Below are 7,698 nucleotides of genomic sequence, written 5' to 3' on the forward strand. Positions count from 1 at the left end.
GCTGGTACAGCCCTCATCTGATTTTCCTCAGGTCCAGGAGCGATCAGAAGTGGGTGCCAGGAGATGCCACATTTATGTCTGGCACAATCTAGTGGGTGGAAAGGACCCCTGTGAATACGCTAACCAATGGGATAAAGGTTACCAGGGCAAACCCAGACCAATTTGGGCATTTGTATTATGGCCAGAGTCTTCAGCCACACTAAACTTGGGCTCTGAGGGATAGGGTATGTGTAGAGAGTGTACTATGGTAACCCTAGTGTTCTTCGACAACTAACACTAAAATCTGGTTTTAGGCAGTCCCTGTTTCCCCAACAAACTCAGAGACAAGTCTGGTAGAACAAAGCTGATTCTTCAGAACCAGACAGTGGATATACACACTTTGTTTTGGCATTCTGCTTCCCTCCTTTGAAGTGAGCCCCAAATATTATATAAAAACTCAGCAGATCTGTCAAACAGGCTGTGAAACTGTAATTTCAAAAAGTGGCCCACTATGACTCGGGCCTGACTGGCTGGGGGAACAAAAGAAGGGTTCTGCCCAGGTGTCAGCTAATGTTTGCCTATGATATGGTAGGCCCCTTTGAAGTACGCCCAAGTGCCATATGAAAAACCCCAGCACACCTGTCAAGCAGGATGTGGCATTTAAGCAGGACTTGACACTTTAATGTCAAAGAGGATCCCCCACCCTTCCCTGCATATTCTGTAAGGTTCAGATGGGTCATATCTACCCATTCAGGTCAGCCTCTTATTTGCTCCTGTGAACAAGTTCAGACCTCATTCATGCCTATTTAAAACCATATTACTGGTGGCACAAATGGGAGAGGAAAAGGCAGATTTAGATTCCAGGCACTTTCTAAAGGTTACTTCCGATATTATTTAGAAAAAATTACACTTCACAATTGAATTGAATTTTCCAATCCCATTCATGAGATACAGTATTAGTATATAATAATCCCTCCTAGTGTTTAAGTAGCCAACCTTACTATAGTGACAATAGCTTTGAGGTGCTAGTCACTGTAAGGGCATGTTTAATATTGAAATTCTGCATGTCCTACTTTTAAATACCATGCACCCTGCCTTAGGTGCAATAAGGCCTAGTTAGAGGTGACTTATAAATATTTAAAAGGAAGGTATAAGCCAAGTCAAAAGTGTTTAGTTTGACAGGTCGAATATGCAATTAAAATGTTCACAGTCACGCTACTGGTGGCAGGCCTGCAGTCATATTTACATTTCCAGTGGATGGCACAATAGGTGTTGCAGTCCGTTTATGACAGTTAAATTGGAGGTCCATGGCACTCCTTGGTACCATATAGTAGGGACTTATATGTAAGTTAAATATGCTGATCAGGTCTATACCAATTTCATCCCGTTAAAAGTAGGAAGACAAACACATTACCTCTGGTTAGCTGGGGAAAAGGGCACAGAGTTCTACAAGCAGCAAAAATAGGGTTGAGCAAAAGGCAAAACAATTGTGGTGACCCTGCAGGAAGAGCAACATTTCCAACAAAGTCCCTTAGGTATTTCACTTCTGATGCTGTAGAATGCATGTCCTTAGATTGGCGGTGATGTTTGCATCACATGGGGTCAAGAATATTGATCAGAGGTGGGAGATTTCAGATGACCAGTAGTTATTTCAGATGACCAGTAGTAATTATAAAGTAGCATGTTATCAATGCAGGTGGCATCATGCTTCTGGTGTACTACTGCACATGGTCCAGCCACAATTGGAATGTATCCAATGCAAAGATAATACAGAGAGGGTCAACAAAACTCCCATCTTACTTACTGTATAACACTATGGGCATCTACCATTTAGCTTTAGTGAGGTATAGAGTCAATATAAGGACACTAGGGCATGGTGTTCTTGCACGTCAGTGAACCCGGTCATTGGTTACAAGTTAGTGGACTTTACTGAAGTCAGTTGACAACCGAGTTCACCCATCTTACTGGGAACTATTACAATACGGAAGTTCCATTCTCTTTTGAGATATGGTGCTTGACCAGCGAATCAATTTTCGGTGAGTTAGGGAAAACATTTTTAACTAAAAAAACTCTTTCGAGATATATATATTCCTTCCTGTTGCTCAAGAGTAAAGGTTTGGAAAAGGTGAACATGATTGTCTTCATTGGAGATCAAACTTTGGGGTTTGGTGGTTAAGTCTGAACCTCTACAAAGATATGGGAATCTGTTACACTTTTGCTAGGGTCATTTTCCACTTTTTACTATTTTTAACAGACTTACTGGTAGATTTTTAGGTTCGTCCTGCATGCAGTTGTGAGCGTTCATAGGTGATAATAGTTATTTGCTTTATGACAGTATATGGGTTTGTAATTCTACCAAGTGGTTATTTCCAGAATGGTGCAATAATTGTAACATCATACCATCCTTTTGCATGACAGAATTTAGCAAAGTAGTTAATTAGTTGGGGAAATAGTAATACTTATAGCCATTGTGACAGAGGCATGTGTGGTGTTACATAGAGATTGCCAAAGTCCACTAAACCTAATAAGGATTTTTTTCCGAGGATGTGGGGTTCTTTCCGCGGTTATGGGTTTGACTTGTGGCACAGACCAAAGTATCTTTCCAAATTTGAAAAAATGCCTGGCAAATAAAACTAATCCAAATCGAGTTGCTGTAGTGTCTCTTTTCCTGAATGTACCCTTTGGAGGTGGCTGTCTATGGGCGGATAACTAGTGCTAGGGGTTGGGACAGTATTAGTGCAGACAGAACTCCTGATCCTTGCCTTCCTTTGGGATAACAAGATATATGTAAAAGTAGTGATTGCTCCCTGTTTTCTTCTGTGTTTTAGCTACATCTGGAAGGCACTTTCTAGACCCACTATGCAGTTTATTCTTACATTAAGGCTGCTGGTGAAGGAGAAGGCGGCTGCCAATGATAAGTATACAAGATTTCAGGGAAGGGCTTTGCCTGGCATTTGGCCTTCATGCCGAATGTGTCCTGCTGATTCATACATATGCAGAAGTGCAAACTCACACATTGCAACTGTGAATCATAAGATATTGGCTAAAATCATAAGATCACCTGATGAAGAATTGATTCCAAATGGTGAGTTAGAAACCTTTTCACACAGTGGGTTTCCAGCTTGTTCATGGAGGCTTTGAAGTACCGAAATTAGGGATTTCAAGAGCTCCCCAAAACACATGTGAGGCAGTTTAAGTTCAGAGGCCTTGTCAGTTTTTGGGTCAGGTGGGAGTGGGCAGCCCTCTCCCTGCCCTATCCCTCCCACGTTTCTCCAAAGCATCGCAACTTGCATGGCTTAAAGTCCCAGTTACATCTCTAGGCCATGACCCCACCAATGTCTCTCCAACCAGATTGTGGCGACCTGCCCTTGCCGCATCCACATGGTCTACCCCTTTGAGGACCATCCTCCACACTCACAAGGGGAACATTTCCTCAGGTTGGCAGCTCTGCATTGAGCATCCACTTTTTAGTTCTTGCCTGAGACAGCACTTTCCCTGTCACTTGCAAAGATCTTTTGTAACTTAAAAAAAAGTAAAAAGGGCTTTGGGCTGTCCATTAGTTACTGTTTGTTGGCTTTATTGTCACTCTTTTTTTTTTTGCATCTCATTGGTGAGGGCGTGTGAGCATGTCGGCTTCATTTTGTCTTTGAGTCTTTATTTATTCCCTGGATCATGGACCAAGTACTGATTGATATCGTCATTATTGTTCTTCTGGGATGCTGGTGCTGGGATTATGGTACTTTATTTTGTTCTCACAAGACAATTGGATTACATGTTGTTGATAACTTTGTTGGTGCAACTTACTTTACCTCACAAAGCTATTTTAGCAAAGTCTGCAAACAAGGAATACATCCCTTTGCAATATAAAGTCATTTTTACGCTACAATATTGTCACTTAACCAAAAGCGTGGAAGCATAAACCTCTTGAAAACACTACCTATTTGATGTTGAATAAAACTGCCTCTAAATTGCTTCTACTGATCATGAAGCTATGATCATACTCCCTCCCATTAAGACTATTGCCAGACAGTATGTGCTTTAAGAATTGACGTTTGCAGCTGTGTCACATTGACTTATTTGTTGGTTACCTGTTTTATAATTCAGAGTATGTTTTATTTATCAAACACACTGTGCTTTCAAAACATTTATGCTTCACCCTTACTTCCCTTCACCTCGAGCCACACTTAAACCCTAAAATCACCCTTACCTCCCTTTACCTCAACCCACACATAAACCCTACAATCAATCCTACCTCGCTTTACCTCTGCCTACCCCTGAGCCCTAAAACCACCCTTAGCTATCTTAACTTCCACCTCCCGCAAAGCCTAAGAGTACCTTTACCTCCCTTTACTACTACCCACTGCAAACCCAAAAATCACCATTACCTCCCTTTACCTACCACAAACCCTAAAATCACTCATACCTCTCATTACCTCTACCGACCCTTAAAATCACCCATACCTCCCTGTAACTCTACCTACCACACACCCTAAAATCAACATTACCTCCCTTTACCTCTACTCCCCCTGAACCCTAAAATCATCCTTACCTCAATTTACCTCAATCAATACCTGAAGCCTAAAATCACCATTGCCTCCCTTTGCCTCTACCCACCACACAAATCACTTTTACCTCTCATTACCTCTACCTTCCACTAAAATCACCTTTATCTTCCTTTACGTCTAACCATCCTTGAACTTTACAATCACTCCTACATCCCTTTACCTCTGCCTACCCATGAACCCTAAATTCAGCCTTTTTCCCCTTTACCCCCACCCACCCCAGAATCCTAAAATCACCCTCACTTCTGTCTACCTCTACTCACCCATAAACCTTAAAATCACTATTACTCCCTTTACTCCTACCCATCCCTGAACCTTGAAATTATACTTACATCCTTTTACCTCTACCCACCACAAAAAGCCTAAAATCACCCTAATATCCCTTTAGCTTGACTCACCCCTGAAGCTTACATTCACCCTTACCTTCCTTTACCACTACCCACCTCTGAAGCCTAAAATTACCTCTGCATCACTTTAATTCTACTCATCACTGAACCCTAAATTCACCCTTACCTCTTGTTACCTCTACCCACCGTGAACTCTAAAATCGGATGTATGACATTACAACGCATGCTTTTACCACGCATGCTTTTACAACGCAAACCTTTACAACACATAGTGCTTTGGGGTGCTGGATAGTGAATAATTTAATTTACTATTCCAACTCCAGTCCCTGTGGACACTAGGGAAGGTGTTGGATAGTAAATTAAATCTATTCCCTATCCTAGAGCGCCCCCCAGCGCAATGCGTTGTAATGGTTTGCGTTGTAATAGTTGCGTCGTAAAGGCACTGCGTGGTAAAAGTTGCGTTGTAAAGGATGTTTCCCCTAAAATCAGCTTTACTACCTATTACCTTCACCCACACAGAACCCCAATATCACCTACACCTCCCTTTACATCTACCAACCTCCAAACATTTCAATCACCATTACCAGCCTTTACCTCTACCCACCACTGAACCCTAAAATCACACTTACCTCTCTACCCATTCCTGATCCCTAAAATCTGCCTACCCCCGTTTGACGGGTACCTTCACTTCTTTGAGTTTTCCCCCTACACCACCACACATTGTACATTATGTCTCACCTGAAACAGCTCATACGCTGTCACTTGCAAGGCATTTTGTTTACTCATAGCGGGCTTAGATCCCGCTTATTGCTTACCATTGGCTGACTACATAGTCAGTCTCATTTCCTTGCTTCTCTTTGTTCAGCGAGGTCCGGCTTCACTTCCCATCTGTGTGTTTATCCTTACCCCGCAGCATGGCCCAAATACTGCTTCCACACCCAGTACCCTTTCACTTCTCCACACTTTCAGAGGTACCTATTTTTTTCCTTTTACTTGCACCCCCCTTCCTTCCTCCTCCTTCCACATTACTGTGTGCCCCTAACCCCTGTGTTATTGCTTGTCCAGTCTATCCCCCCGCTCTTCCACTCTTGTAACTAGCCATGTCTGCCCCACTTCTCCTCCACCCTCCCCCTTCGTTGCTTGCACCCACCCATCCCGCTAGGAAAAAAGTACCCAAAAGCAATGCCAACGAATTTCAAGATGCTATAAAAATTCAGACAGCTCTTCGATCGTGCTTTGCATGGCCTTTTTGGCGCTGTTTGCATTCGGACCAACATGACAAACTTAAACTCAGAGGTAAGATGATTAAACAGGTGAGCCTTTTTCCTTGAATGCTTTTTAGGTCTCGCCTGAGACAGTACATGCGCTATATCTTCGAGACATTTAGTAAGGGGCTTTTAAAAGTGCCACCAGAGGCTTTTGCTGGCCTATAGCTTGAGTTCACGAGCTTGTGCACGTGCCCAGCTGCCATCAGTGTTTTTATTGCTGTAATCAGACTCCTCTGCTTGCACTACCCCCCTTCGCTTTTCCCCCTCCCTCCTGGTCAGCTTCATGTGTGTCTTCTAGCTGTGAATCATGCTCCTCTGCTCGCACTCCCCCTGCTTCTTTGTCAGTTTCATTTGTGTCTTCTATCACTGTGAATGCTCCTGTTTCCACCAGGCACACACACCATCAGTCGTCAGTGCACGCTTTCACCAGACACACATACCACCAGCCGTCAGTGCACGCCTCCACCAGCCACACACACCACCAGACGTCAATGCACGCTTCCACCAGGTCAACACACCACCAGCCGTCGGTGCACGCTTCCACCAGGCACACACACCACCAGCCGTCAGTGCACGCTTCCACCAGGCACACACACCACCAGCCGTCAGCGCACGCTTTCACCAGGCACACACACACCACCAGCCGTCGGTGCACGCTTTCATTGGGCACATGCACCACCAGCCGTCAGTGCATGCTTTCACCAGGCACACATACCACCAGCAGTCAGTACACGTTTCCACCAGGCACACACACCACCAGCCGTATGTGCACGCTTCCACCAGGCACACACACCACCAGCCGTCAGTGCACACTTCCACCAGGCACACACACCACCAGCCGTAAGTGCACGCTTTCACCGGGCACATACACCACCAGCCGTCAGTGCACACTTCCACCAGGCACACACACCACCAGCCGTCAGTGCACGCTTCCACCAGGCACACACAGCACCAGTCATCAGTGCACGCTTCCACCAGGCACACACACCACCAGCCGTCAGTGCACGCTTCCACCAGGCAGACACACCACAAGCCGTCAGTGGACGCTTCCACCAGGCACACACCACCAGCCATCAGTGCACGCTTTCACCATGCACACTCACCACCAGCCGTCAGTGCACGCTTCCACCAAGCACAAACCCCACCAGCCATCAGTGCACGCTTCCACCAGGCACTCACACCACCAGCCGCCAGTACACACTTTCACCGGGCATACACACCACCAGCCTTCAGTTCACGCTTTCACCAGGCACACACACCACCAGCCGTCAGTGCATGCTTCCACCAGGCACACACACCAACAGCCGTCAGTGCACGCTTCCACCAGGCACACACACCACCAGCCGTCAGTGCACATTTTCACCAGGCACACACACTACCAGCCGTTGGTGCATGCTTCTACCAGGCACACACCGCCAGACGTCAGTGCACGCTTTCAACAAGTACACACACCACCAGCCATCAGTGCACACTTCTACCAGGCACACACACCATCAGCCGTCAGTGCACACTTCCATCGGGCACACACACCACCAGCCGTCA

The sequence above is a fragment of the Lissotriton vulgaris genome, chromosome 12 (genome assembly GCF_964263255.1).
Source record: "Lissotriton vulgaris chromosome 12, aLisVul1.2, whole genome shotgun sequence".
Taxonomy (NCBI): domain Eukaryota; kingdom Metazoa; phylum Chordata; class Amphibia; order Caudata; family Salamandridae; genus Lissotriton; species Lissotriton vulgaris.